Genomic DNA, 15,322 nt, shown 5'->3' with positions numbered 1-15,322 from the left:
TAAATGTCTGGCTCCTAAGTTGTGTTTAAAAATATTTATTTCTTGGGAACCAATTCCTTGTGTCAGTTTCCATAGTGATGAATTTCTTTTCTTGTTTCCATGACAACACTAGTCTGGTCATTATAGTTGTCGAAAAGTATCTTTTAATGACCTTTCATGCTTTGTGTTTTTCCATGGGGATAATTTATTGATTCCTTTAAACATTTGTTTGTTTCTCTGTTTGTAAATGTTTGTGATATATGTATATTAAGAGATGTTGCCACAGAGGCTTTTATGCTTTTATGTAGTATTTTAAACAAATACATTAGTTTATGATGATGTTTTCTGACAGGGTTCCCACAGGCATGGCAGGCCAAAATTCCCTGACTTTTTTTTTTTTTTTCAAAAAAAATAATAAAAAAAAAATAAAAAAAAAAAAAAAAAAAATTCCCTGACTTTCCCCTGACTTTTCCCTGACAAGTACAGATTTTTCCCTGACCATTCAAGTGTAAAAACTGGCCTCCTTCCTCCATTTCAGTCAGTCCTAACCACCGTGTTAAGATATTTCCTTCACAAATATCATAAATACACACAGTATTTGTTAATTTATTACATTAACCAAAACATTGATATTTGTGATGAAGAATTTTTTCCTAGACTCTCCTGCCACAATGTCACATATTACTGTTAGTTACATGTGACTGTGACCATCAAATATATATTCTAAGGTGAAATCAGTAATATATCATCAGAAAACTTTGTAATTTTATATTAAAGGCTTTTGACAAAGAGCATAAATGTGAAACTAATGATTTAATTGAATTGTTTCATCAAAGTCAGGAACACATTTCTTCATTATCACAAAATGTTGAAATTATCAATGGCGTATTTGGAAAGAATATATATGCAAGATATAACTTTACATTCAGTACTACCATGACAACTAGATTATGAACACCATTCAACCACTTTTAATTTTGTGAATAAACAGCAAATGTCAGAACATTGGGCATATTATAAACCTATGCTGTACTTTAACAATGAAACTTATATGGGTATTTTTGGCCAAAATGGGCTTTCACAATTAGCAAGAAACCACCATAGCCATCATACTATTTATAATATTTTGGAACGGTATACAAATGAATGGAAAATTATCTGTTAAACATGCTGTTATGTTAAAAAGCATCTCTTATCTGAACTGTAATTTATTTCATGAAATGTCTGTAACATGTGCTGCATCTTTGACTTTGACTACTACCATACCTGATTAGCGACATTCTGAGTCTTATTTTTCCCTGACCAAAACCCTAAATTTCCCTGACGTAAACCCAAAATTCCCTGACTATTCCCTGACTTTTGAAAACATATCAAAATTCCCTGACTTTTCCCTGACTTTCAGAGAAATACCAAATTTCCCTGACTTTTCCCTGACTTTTGAAAACAGATCAAAATTCCTTGACTTTTCCCTGACTTTCAGAGAAATACCAAATTTCCCTGACTTTTCCCTGACCTGTGGGAGCCCTGTCTGATGTTCATGATATGTGTTCATGTGATCAATTTCATCATTTCATCATGGGACTCACGTGATTATAGGTAGGCTTACAGGCAGCTTGTATTCTCCCCAGGGAGTTGAGACCGAAAATCATATGAACACTGATCTATTGACAGGAAATAATTGTTCGCTTTGAGCTTGGTATAGGGTGTGGGTTTGGTGCATCAATCTTAATAATATTGTTATATTTTGTCACAAAACCTTCCCCAGTTGGGATTTCAGGTTTAGAACAGGTATGCAGGTACTAAACTTAGTGAATCCGATGGTTAATCTGACCTCTGCTGAATTGGACGTTGCTCTCTGCATCCGCCACTGGTTTGTCAATGGTGTAAATAATGTCTTGAGCGAAAAAAAAGTCACAAATAATTTTTTTCATTTTCTTCCTTTAAACCAAACAAACCCAGCTCGTTGGTGGGAAAACGTGCAAACCACAACCCACCACCTCAACATTTAGCTCACCTAAAGCGAAAGTTTATGTTTGACATCTCTTACATGAAATGGAGTCCCATGGTTATGATCAGTCTTTGGCCTTTGTTATTGATTATGATGATTAATTCACTTTAATGATTAATTTTGATCAACAGTGATGATCAATAATTAAACTTTGTGAATAATTATGTCCAACTTTAGAGCATTGTGTTCTAGAGGAACCCAAACTACGAACCTATGTAATGTAATGTATTATCTATGCCAGCTGAAATACACCAGTATGAAGAAGAGAGAAGTATATTTTGTGACTGTTAGATTTGCTTTGATACATAGCAGTGTAAATAAGTTTTAAATCACAAATAAATTTATAGTAAAATATTACAGTGATGTTTGTGATTTATATATACACATTGGTGATCCCAGTGACCTTTGATTGTTGCACTGGGAGTGAGTGAGATTAGTTTTATGCCACACTCAGCAATATAACAGCTGTATGGCGGCAGTCTGTAAGCAATGGAGTCTGGACCAGGCAATCCAGTGATCAACAGCATCATAGGCGGATCCAGTAGGGGGGCGCAGGGGTGCACATTTTCTGATAATCGAACTTAAACGATTTTGGAGCTACTGTTTTAGTCTTTGAAATACTTGACAATGGAACATATCTTAGAAGTTGTCAGGGCCTGGAAACATGTTTATTTCTTAGAAAACTCACTTCACCAACTGAAAAGTCATGACTGAATATTTCTCTAAGACTCCAGGAAGTTTATGTTCATGATATATTAGTCATCACTTTAAAGTAACAAGTTGCATCATGTTATACTTTTCTGCAATAACAAGCTGGATAGGAAAATCTGAAAAATGACGCTAACCAATTTTTTTCGATGATTGTTCGTTGGTAATGAAGCAATCATCGATTGTGAGATTTCAACCAATTCCCAACACTAGTGTCAACCAAGTCAGCGAGAGGAACCACCGATCCCGTTAGTGGCCTTATACAACAAGCATGGGTTACTGAAGATCAATTCTAACCCGGATCTTCACGGGTTTGCTGCATTGTGGGATGCTGGGTGAAAACTGGTTCATTGTATCCTTTGATGGTTGTTAGTGGCAACTTAACATGGTAATGGATAGTGCTGCGCAATATAACCGGTTTACCGGTATTTACCGGTTCAAACATGAAAACGATACGTATTGCGATATGCTGATCGAAAACCGGTATTTTGACATGCATTCGGAAAACTTCGTAACACTCGGAAATCTTCGGATATTTTCGTTTTTTAAGTTGTTCCTTTCCTTGTTTTATTTGTGCCAAATATTATTTACATTTGTTTTTTGTCATGATTAAAAGTTTTTATTAAATCGTAATCAAGCATAGTGATTTTGTTGTGTTTTTTGCTTTATAAATCAAGCATTAACTCGATTATACGTTGTTTTTTGTTGAAAAAACCCTTCTTGCAATATATTGCAATACATATCGCAATATACGCTTTTGCATCGCAATATGGAAATTCTCTGCAATACCCACCCTTAGTAATGGATCATAGGGGCGGTGAGGTAGCCTAGTGGTTAAAGCATTCGCTCGTCACACCGAAGGATCGGGTTTAATTCCCCTCATGGATACAATATGTAAAGGCGATATCTGGTGTCCCCTGCGGTGGTCAGTGATTGGTTTATTACCTTGTTCTTGGATCTGTCTGGTGCTCACCGTTAAAGGGGACAAAACTACGACCAGTTGGCTCAGAGTCGGAATAGGGCCGTAAGTAGGTCACCGCACTTCGCGAGACCTTATTGCTTCCGGTGACAAACAAAGTTTCCTCCCTTTTCGAATGGTCTCATGGTTGTCAGTAGACAGTAAAGAACCGTTAATCCTTGAAGAAATAACAAATTTCCGATTTAACTTAGACTAACTCTTAGCCTCTGAATATATATAGGGGAGACCGGGTCAAAGCGCACCCTTTAAATTTGTAAGGCAAATGTGATAAACCATACAGCGTTAAGAAAGATTCTTAGAGGTCTACCAGAGAAACTGGTTATCAATATTTAAATTAACCAGTTCATTTCCTTCACGTAACAATAGTTTTTAGTTTAGAACGTAAAATGTTTTTTTCAAACATTGGTCACTAAAGTACCGGGCGGTGGGGTAGCCTAGTGGTAAAAGCGTTCGCTCGTCACGCCGAAAACCCGGGTTCGATTCCCCACATGGGCACAATGTGTGAAGCCCATTTGTGGTGTCCCCCGCCGTGATATTGCTGGAATATTGCTAAAAGCGGCGTAAAACCAAACTCACTCACTCACTAAAGTACCCTTCAGTGCGCACTTTACCCCATGTTGCACATAAAGGAAAAGGACCGCCTCCGTGGTATAGTGGTTAGAGCGTCCGCCCGGAGAGCGGAAGGTCGCGGGTTCGATCCCCGACCCCGTCATACCAAAAGACGTTAAAATATAGTACTTGTTGGTCCCTGCCTGGCGCTCGGCATTAATGGGTACAACAAGGACTGGTCGGCTCGGAGTCAGTATAATGTGTCTGAGTGGGGTATTCATGCTTCACTGCCGCGTGGTATCTCAATGGGCTAGCATTATAAAACCAGCTTCAGTCTGGGCTAGTATAAGCAGCCGCACATACACACGCATGCTCTTCGTCATATGAGCGAAATATTCTCAAGCACGACGTAAAACCCAATTTCACCTCACCTCACCTCACATAAAAGAAAGGACATGTTAAAAAAAAACCGTAACAAATAAACCAATAAATATTGAAAAGGAGCCCCACTGAGACCAGAGATTCTGAACCTGGAGAAATCTAGACTTGCTTCATTTAAGGCTTTAGCATTGCAGGAAGGGCTATGCTGTAGGGAAAATAATATGGTTCAGGGGCTGTGAGACAGGCTAGCCCTATACTGTGTCTGAGAGGGTAGCCATGTAAAACTCTGGCATGTTATCCTGGTTGGATGGATTAGTACGGACTCATACAAGTATACATACACGCACATGCACACACGCATACCCTGATCTCGAACATGACGTTAATTTGAATTCACGCACATAACCTCACCTCGCTTCGCCCACCTTTGTTTGAAGTGTTCGCGCGTCACGCGGAAGACCCAGGCTCGATTCCCCACATGGGTACAATGTGGAAAGCCCATTTTTGGCGTACCCCGCTTTGGTATTGCTGGAATACTGCTAAAAGCGGCGTAAAACTAAATTCACTCACTCGCTTTCCCCGTCTCACCTCACCTCACCCACTTCACCTCACCTCACCCTTCTCACCTTGTTCCCACCTCCAACCCACCAGCGTCTCGCTTTCCCCACCTGACTTCACCACCCCTGTAACCACAATAAGAGAGCTTGTAATTAGTCAATGCAGACATTTATTTCAGCATTGCTGAAGTACCAGCTTTTCACTAAAACGACAGAAGAAAAACTAAACTTCCATCTGGGAGTCTACCGGCATTCCAGGAATAATGTCGCATCCAGATCGAAACTGAACAGCCAATGTTACTCATCATCTTTAAATTTATTCTTCATGATTTTATTATGCCTTGCATTCGCAGCTTTAAAAACATGAAGCTAATGTAAATATTGATAATATTCTTCTTCTCATTACAATATCTGACTATTTACTATTTTCTTTCAAACAAATGCCTCAATGCCTGGAAAAAGTTCAAGCATTTTATAATATAGAGGTTTCAGGGAAGTAGTATTTCTAAAAGTATCTACAACTAATCAATAGTAATGAATTTGGTGATTACGAAGTACTAAAGAAAAATATTTCGTTAATATTTGTAGCGACGTCATCAAAAACGTTTTAATTGTATTCCGTTCAGGTTGTAACCAGATGGGTCTCGAAGTTCTATCTATGTCATCGATAACTAGAAGGATTTAATGTTTGTACAATGAAACCATAAACCAGACGTACCTTTGCTTGTATGCGAATCAGATGTGATATCTTATGACATAAACGAGTAATAATTGTTGGGAATTATATAGGGAACAACTGCAACTCTCGAGCAATGCAGCAACAAACTCGGAACAACTGACATGTAGACAATGTATGAAGAACTTAAATATACAAACAGCGGCATAAATGGCACCAGAACAATTCTTAAAACACTGACGCCTGGCCAAAGTCTCCGGAACTGACCCAAGCTGACAATCGGATGAACAAACTCTGAAACCTGACTACTGAACAACGCCTGAGCAAGTGTATTGCCCTAACAAAGAACTGCGTTTCCATAGAAACGGTTGGACTACTGTATTGCGCTAGCAACGCTACTGTACAGCGTTCCCGAACAACGACTAAGTAACTTTAGCACCCGACCAACGACTAAATAACTTGAGCACCCGACCAACGACTAAATAACTTGAGCACCCGACCAACGACTAAATAACTTTAGCATCCGACCAACGACTTAATAACTTTAGCACCCGACCAACGACTAAATAACTTTAGCGCCCGACCAACGACTAAATAACTTTAGCACCCGACCAACGACTAAAACACTTTAGCGCCCGACCAACGACTAAATAACTTTAGCACCCGACCAACGACTAAATAACTTCAGCACCCGACCAACGACTAAATAATAACTTTACCAACTACCTTTAGCACCCTGACCAACCCGACCAACGACTAAAACACTTTAGCACCCGACCAACGACTAAATAACATATAGCACCCGACCAACGACTAAATAACTTCAGCACCCGACCAACGACTAAATAACTTTAGCACCCGACCAACGACTAAATAACTTCAGCACCCGACCAACGACTAAATAACTTTAGCACCCGACCAACGACTAAATACATATAGCGCCCGACCAACGACTAAATAACTTTAGCACCCGACCAACGACTAAATAACTTTACCGACCGACCAACGACTAAATAACTTCAGCACCTGACCAACGACTAAATAACTTCCAGCACCCGACCTAAATAACTTTACGACCAACGACTAAATAACTTCAGCACCCGACCAACGACTAAATAACTTCACACCCGACCTTCAGCACCATACCAACACCTGGACATCATCTGTACTCTACCAACGCCTGGAATTCCCCAGCACCCCAACAACATTTGTACAACATCTGTAGACTAGAGCATGACTGGTAAGTAAGTAGAATTTCAAAAATATGCATAGGTACTTACTAGCAAAAGGTACGCAGTTGTACGTAAAATGCGGAAAAGATATGCAGGTAATGTGAGTGAGTGGTAACAGGGAGATCATTTGGTAACAGGCGTTCATTGTTTGCTGAAAACCAAAACATGTTTGCTAAATAATCTTCCCGAAAACAAAATACTCTCATACAGAAAAATGCCCGTCCATCAGTAGTGCATTTGGCGTCTGTTAGCTGCGATAGAGGTCGCACATTGCCGTCTAGTCTGTCTCACAGTCCCTGAACCACATTATTTTCCCTACTGTCAAGCCCTCTCTGCAGTGCTACAGCCCTAAATAAAGCAAGTCTAGGTTTTATTCAGGTTCAGGAATCTCTGGTCTACCTAGGGCTCCTTTTCAATTTAAAAGGGCTTGTTTGTTACTATCAAAATTATATATATTCAGAGACTAAGCCTTAGTCTAATTGCCGTCTCACTGAGACCACACGTCTGTGGGCAAAAGAAGACTTGTTGAGTCCCACTCCACTGCAGCACCAAACATTCTTCCAGTTCCTGAAGTGTTTGAGACTGTCTTGGTTGGTGCTCATTCCGAAGACGACGAAGCACTGGGTTGGATGACGCGTGCAGGTCTCTGAATCCCGCTCCATTTCCGCACCAAACAGGCTTCCAGTACCGGAAGTGTGTGTGGATGTCTTGCAACAACCAGACGTTTCCCAGTCTCGTCCCAGACAAGCTTAGTTGACGCTATGTCCGGTGACAGAGACAGATGCCCGTGCTGTATGGGGACAAGCGTTGTGCTGCTGAGAGACCTGGAAGTTGAACCAAGAAGAGACATCTGACGCGACTACGTAGAACATCTTCGTTGTACATAACGGCCGTCAGACACTTACGGGACACGTGTTCACCGGTCGTGTGGTGCTAACTGGAGTTGCCCCACGCCATGATGCTTCCTCCTCCCCACGGGCAAGAAACAACAATCAGCGTAACCCCTCGTTACGTCGTCTCCACACTCTGACGTAGCAGCCATCGGCGTCAGAAGGTCTGACCCTTGATTGGTCTCAGAAGACAACTTGTTGCCGCTGTCGATGTCGTCAGTCGGAAATCGGGTGGTGGACGTCACCACCAACGTTGGGAGACTGAGAGAGTGAGTGGGTTGGGTTTTACGCCGTTTTTGACAATACTCCAGCAATATCACACTAGAAATGGGCTTCACACATTGTACCCATGTGGGGAATCGAACCCGGGTCTTCGGCGTGACGAGCGAACGCTTTAACAACTAGGCTACCCCACCACCCAACGTTTGGAGACTTGTTCAAGCTGCATGACAACCACAAACCATTTGGAAGCTGGAAGAGTGTTTGGCGTTGCAATGCAACGGGACTCCACGAGCCTTATTTCGCCCAAAGACTTGTCCACCCAGTGCCGGCGATGTGCGACCTCTATCGCAGCTAACGGAGGACACATGCACTACTGATGGACGGGTATTTTCCTAAATGGGGTATCCTGTTGTTAGGGAGATTTTTTAATAAACATGGTTTAGTTTTCATCAAACAATCAACGCCCGTTATCATATGATCTCCCTGTTATCTTTTCCGCATTTTACGTACAACTGCGTACATTTGCTAGTAAGTATCTATATTTATATTTGAAATTCGACCGCCTGACCGCTTCACCACTGTCTCACCACCTCATGTTCTCATAATCAAAGTAACCCTTTTATTATTAAAGGTCTAACGTTCTCAACATATTGCTGTCTTAAGTTACCCATGCTTGTCGTAAGAGGCGGCTAGCAGGACCGGGTGGTCAAGCTCGCTGACTTGGTTGACACATGTCATCGTATCCCAATAGCGTAGATTGATGCTCCTACTTTTGTTACTGTTGATCACTGGATTGTCTAGTCCAGACTCGATTATAGCTGGATATATAGCTGGAATGTTGCTGAGTATTCCTTTTTAAAAAACGTTCTTTGTGTATTTCAAAAACACAAAAACCTCGACTCGCGTCTCTGCAGTTTGGTCATTTTGGTATACATAACACGTGTGTCATAAACTATATACGCGTGATCACATGTGGAGGAATGAAAGTATCCTTTATTAGATTCTGTCAATCAATACACCCTTTTATCGGTTCTAAACATTTTACTGTCAAATCCTAACATTCTCATTGCTAAATACAGTATCTTCTCTTTCCAGTAATATTTTGTTTAATTTTATATACATATATATACACCTGGAACTTAATTAAGCACCCCCTGATATATTTCATGATGGTAGAGCAACTGTTAACCATCGTTCAACATGAATGATATCTCTGTATTACAACACATCTCTAGTAGTCTAAAAAGGTGTTTCAGTTCCATTGCACTCGTCACAACGCATCCCTTGTGCACGTGAAGCATACAACCCACACTTTTCCCAAAATTCAGTTTCTCTGACATGCAATTTATGGGCATAAAAGCAGACAAATTTGCAACTGTCTCCATTAATGAATACTGTAATGGCGAGGAGAAGACTTTCTGAAGCACTAAGGTGGCAAATTGTCGGCATGCATGCAACAGGCACGTCCTTCAAAGCTATTGGACGACAACTGGGCTACAGTCACTCGGTCATCAGCCGACTTGTCCGAAAACATCAGATGACAGATGTGAGAGATCGTCCAAGGCCTGGACAACCCAGGAAGACAACAGCCTGTGATGATCGCAGCCTGGCACGTCTGGTAAGGCGAGAACCCTTTGCCACAAGTTCGGTTTTGAAGCGCCTGTGGTTGCCCTACAGACAATTATCCTCCAGAACCGTCAGAAATCGCCTTAGGGCACTTGGTATGAGGTCCAGAAGAGTCATCAAACGTCCTGCTCTGTCTGATCTCCATAAGAGACGACGTCTGGAGTGGTGTATGGCCCGTCGGCAGTGGAACCTGATGACATGGAGGAGGGTCCACTGGTCAGATAAGAGCAGGTTCCTCCTCCACGTTACAGATGGTCGAATGAGAGTGTGGAGGCATAAAAACACTGCTTACGTGCCCAGGAATATCCACCCTACTGTTCCTTATGGTGGAGGATCGGTTATGATCTGGGGTTGTCTTTCACACGACTGTAAACTTCAAATGGTGACTGTCCGAGGAAAACTTAATGGTCAGCAGTACATCCGGGATATTCTCCATCCAGTTGTCATGAGTTTATAAATAATTCCTCTATGCCAGACCTTATCAAAGGCTTTACTTATGTCGCAGAAGACTGCTCTAACCTCGTTTCCTTCGTCAAGAGCTTTGGCTATAAAGTTGTACAAAAAGGTTAATTGATTTGTTGTGGAGTCTCCTGGCATGAATCCTGATTGTAAATTTGTCGTTAAGTCGTTATCTCTTAGGAAATTGAATACATATTTAAATACACATTTCTCAAAGACTTTCGATAAACAAGATGTGAGTGCGACAGGGCGGTAGTTAGAACAGTCATGTACGCTATCTTTCTTGTGAATAGGTATTACCGATGCTTCTTTCCATGGACTGGGAAAAATTGACAGGCTAAGGGACAAATTGAATAATTTCGTAAGTATGGATGTTAGACTATTTGCGGTATATCTAAGTATTTTATTTCCTATCCCATCCGGACCGGTCGCTTTTGATGTGTCCAGTGACATTAAATATCTCTGACGTCATCGCGGGTTAGAGTGATGTTAGTTAATTTTGGGCTGCAAGGAAACTCGGTATCGGGCAAATCTCGATTTGGATCAGCAATAGTCGACTGAGCGATAAAGTAATTGTTTAAGACGTTTGCGATTTCTTCAGGGTCATTATAGATTGTATCGTTAAAGATAATTGTCCCAAACTGATTGTCATTGTTACGTGATTTTATGCACCCTTTCGTCAGACGCCACCACGTTTTCGAACCGATCGAGGTATTAACAGAGTCTTCAATTTTAGAAACGAAAATTTGTTTAGCAGTTCTAATATCGGAAGTAACTTTATTTCTTGCTGATCTGAAGTTAGCCCACTTCGTTTGATGGTTACATTTCTTTGCAATTTTATGTAGGCGATTACGTTTCCGAATCAAAGAACGTATTTGGCTCGTCATCCAGGGCGGATCTGCAGGTCTAATAGTGACAGTCTTATTTGGTATATGTTGATCGCAGATTTTCATTATTGTCGATGTTAAATCGGTTGCAATCTTATCTATATTATTGGAAGAAAATAAAATATCACCATCAATATCATCGACACTCTTGTTCATGCTTACAGTATCAACTAACGAATAGTAATAAACTTTCCTCTTATAATTTATAAGGAGGGGAATTGGTTGTTTGATGGTCACAAATATCGGACAATGGTCACTGCAGATAGGGTCAAGGACTCCCGAGTCATTTACAGCTTTAATATTCGAAACAAAAATCAAATCTATCAGGGTACTTGAAAGTGGTGTAATTCTAGTTGGTTCGGATATAATCTGTTTAAGGTCATACATCGATTGAAGGTTATCTATTTTAGTTCGATTTTCCCGAAGGACGTCTATATTAAAGTCACCGACAACGATAGTATACATGTTCAGGTCGACGGCGTTACCGACAGATTCCTCAATCAGATCCCAGTACCCCGCGCTCTTATCTGCTCGATAGACGGATCCGATTAGGTAACAACGGTGTTTACACTTTATCTGTATCCACACCGCCTCGAGCCCGGGGGTGTCAAGGTTGTCCATATGCTTGGCGTGTAAGTTGCTTTTGACATAGATCGCGACACCGCCACCACGCGTTTGCCTATCTTTCCTGAATGGTAGGTGATATCCAGGTATTGCTATATCAACACTACGAATGTCTGCATGCAACCAGGTTTCAGTAAGACATATAACATCATAAGATCGAAATTCTGCGTCAAGTAAATCAGTTTTGTCTTTCAAACTGCGTACGTTCAAATGTATTATTTTAAGGTCTCTGAAATATTTCGGCCCAGGATTCGGATGGATATCGCCACAGCAGAGAAGGATGAGAGAGGCAATTACAGATACTTGGGTGCTGTAGAGACACAAGAACTTAAAACTGTGTATGGATTTCATAAATCGGACAGCAGATTTTGACTGTAGTTTTGCAGCAAAGGAACCCACTGCCTGTGATTTCAAAATGATTTCACCTATGACGGGTCACTAATTGATCCATGAGAGTAAGGGGTGAACAAAGCAAAGATAAGCTGGATTAACAGTTTGAGATTAACAGATTAAGATTGACTGAAACTGAGTAAACGATTATATTAAATAACTTGAGATTGGTTTGTTTAAACATATTATATTTCTAAAGAAAACTGAATTGGTGAACAAGTATGTTGGCTTATTGTAACACTGCTCCAGAAAATACAGAATGGTTTGTTGTTATAAGCTATAGGTGTCTTGGCATGTCGGCATTTTTGGAAGATAGGTGTAGGGCAATTCCCCACCAGGTCATTACCCCATCTGCCATATCCCCACCTCTTTGGAAAGCAGTGTTTTTATAACAATTACTGATCATAAGTTTTGAAATACATCTGATTGAACTTCCTACTTTTAACTGAGACTTTGATAACAAACATTAACACCTCACTGTAAACAGTATCAAAATAAAAATGGTTTGTAACACTGTATTTACATCATGAGACCAAGCTGCCAAATTTGGACTCCACTCAAAAAACAAAATACCTTACTCCAAAACAGACTTAACAAATAAAGTTAACAAGATAACAATAAGTAAGTTCAATTATAACTGGCAAATAATAGGAAAACATTATCCCCACTTATTATACTTGCTTGCATAAGCTTGCACTTGCTTGTATAGGTTATTCCATATAATCGTAGTCTCTACCAGTAGAGACTACGATTGCAATCTCTACTAGTAGGATCGGAGATTCTACCAGTAGAGACTCCGATCGCAATCTTTACTGGTAGAATCTCCGATCGCAGTCTCTACCCTGACACATATTGTTACAAAAATTCATGTCTACAGTAATCTTTGCTTCAATACAGAGATAATCAAGCTCACAGCCATCAAAGTGATTCCAGCCAAGATCCTAGCCTTATGCTGCATTTTATTAAAGTGACATACCTTTTGTACAGTCTGCATCCAAGCTACAGTTTAACAGTAATTCCAGCACAAGTAACGTCATTCATGTTTACAGTCGCCATCTTGAATTTTCTGACGTCACATTTGCGTATCATGTGACCTTACGTCACCTATAAATAGACCTGTCAAGGTTAGCGTCGGGGCGGCAATTTTGACTTTGACAAGCAAGGTAGGGTTTCAGGGTTACGTCACAGCTAATTTCTCATTTTTCCTTTATAAGACATTTTTATTGAATAACTTTTAATTAACTAGGCTATTATTAACACTTGGTCTGCTCTCTAAGTATCTAGTTGTGGTTGAGTGATATTTGGGGGGTTATTTTCAACTTTGTTGATATCCGGATTTCGTCTGACAGCTCCGAGAATCCGACAATCTATCCAGATTCATACCGACGGATTCATTCCGACGGAATATTCCCGGATCACCTGAATCAAGTGTACAGGTTACAGATACAGATACACTCACAGTCACAGTTATCAATCACAAGTCACGAGTGATTTATCGCCAGTACGAAATATTACAGTTCACAGTTTATTTCATGTTTTGACAGTCGTTGATTGTCTTTGCGATCCTGGGGGTCCCAGGTCATTCCGACATACTATGTTTGCATTATCAAGTTACAGTCTGTGCGGAGGGTTGCTACCACAGGGGATTATTGGAATCGTCTACAGTTGTACATACGTTTTTCACCTCAAGTTATAATTAGGATTTGGCCTCATTCTTACTTGTATCATTTTTTTTTATGACAGCTGTCGGAGGTGTGGCCTCCTTGGTATTCATTCCGGGTCACGTGACTTCCGGAATGTGTTGTTTACGTTATCTGGATCTAGTTCCGGTTGATGCAAGTTCATACACTTTCAAGTTTCGAAGTTTATTGTACAGTTAATTCATTTAACAGTCCAGGGATCTGAATTGATACTGGCACACAGTATTGCAAGACTGCTACAGCAACGAGGACACAGGTTGGCGAGCATGATATCCAGTCCCGAAGACAGTCCAGATGACAGTCGGTATCCTGTCGAGACCGTGTATTTTCATTTTGGTGCTTTATAAATAAAATCGTTATTGGAACTTTATCTACTTGTTGTGTGATCCTTCTGCATTTAGCCAGTTTCGACATTCACTATCTGTTAGGTCCTTGTGATATATTTTCACTAAACCTCGTCTCCGAGCTCTGGTATTTATTTTGTCACATATTGTGACTGGTGGCAACATCTATATTATTTTTTTGGTAGTTTGTCTACTAGAATTTATCGACTAGTCTTTGGCCGTTCCGTTACGGTGAATATTAAACGCTTTTAATCTTCTTGCTGTCAACCGTTTCTTAAAGATTGTCCATCCCACGACCTATGACATAGTGTATTGGAAGACGAGAAATAACGCCATTCTCATAGCTGTTGGTTGGTTGATGTACGCTGTGATCTTTATCCTGCCACTGTCCGACGTTCTGGGGCATTTTTGGTACGACCCTGACAAGAACTACTGTGCGATTGAAAGAAAAGACAAATTTGCCATGATCGTTGCTGCGTGCATTCTTTTAACGACAGTTCCAATCATCGTCGTCAGCTACGTGTCCATCTTTCGCACATATAAGAAGTCCAAGCAGAAGATAGCGGATAAGAAGGATGTGGAGCAAACGAACACAGGAATCCACTCCAAACAGGAAGTGCGACTTCTGCGCATGAACATTATGATCATGATCTGCTACTTCATATCATACGCGGACCGCCTCCGTGGTGTAGTGGTTAGAGCGTCCGCCCGAAGAGTGGAAGGTCTTGGGTTCGATCTCAGACCGCGTCATACCAAAAGACGTTAAAATATGGTACTTGTTGGTCCCTGCCTGGCGCTCGGCATTAATGGGCACAACAAGGACTGGTCGGCCCGGAGTCAGTATAATGTGTCTGAGTGGGGTATTCATGCTTCACTGCGGCATGGTATCTCAGTGGGCTAGCACTATAAAACCAGCTTAAGTCTGGACTAGTACAAGCAGCCGCACATACACTCATGCACGTCGTCATATGAGCGAAATATTATAAGCACGACGTTAAACCCAATTTCACCTCACCTCATATCATACGCGCCTGTAGCCGTGATGAACATCGTGGATCCACGCATGGAGCTTGCCGGACGATGGATCGACACCATCGCGACGTACTTGTCG

The sequence above is a fragment of the Haliotis rubra genome, unplaced genomic scaffold (assembly GCF_003918875.1).
Source record: "Haliotis rubra isolate DU_JTF1 unplaced genomic scaffold, ASM391887v1 Scf597, whole genome shotgun sequence".
NCBI classification, from domain to species: Eukaryota; Metazoa; Mollusca; class Gastropoda; order Lepetellida; family Haliotidae; genus Haliotis; species Haliotis rubra.
Note: the sequence above shows the minus strand (reverse complement) of the source record.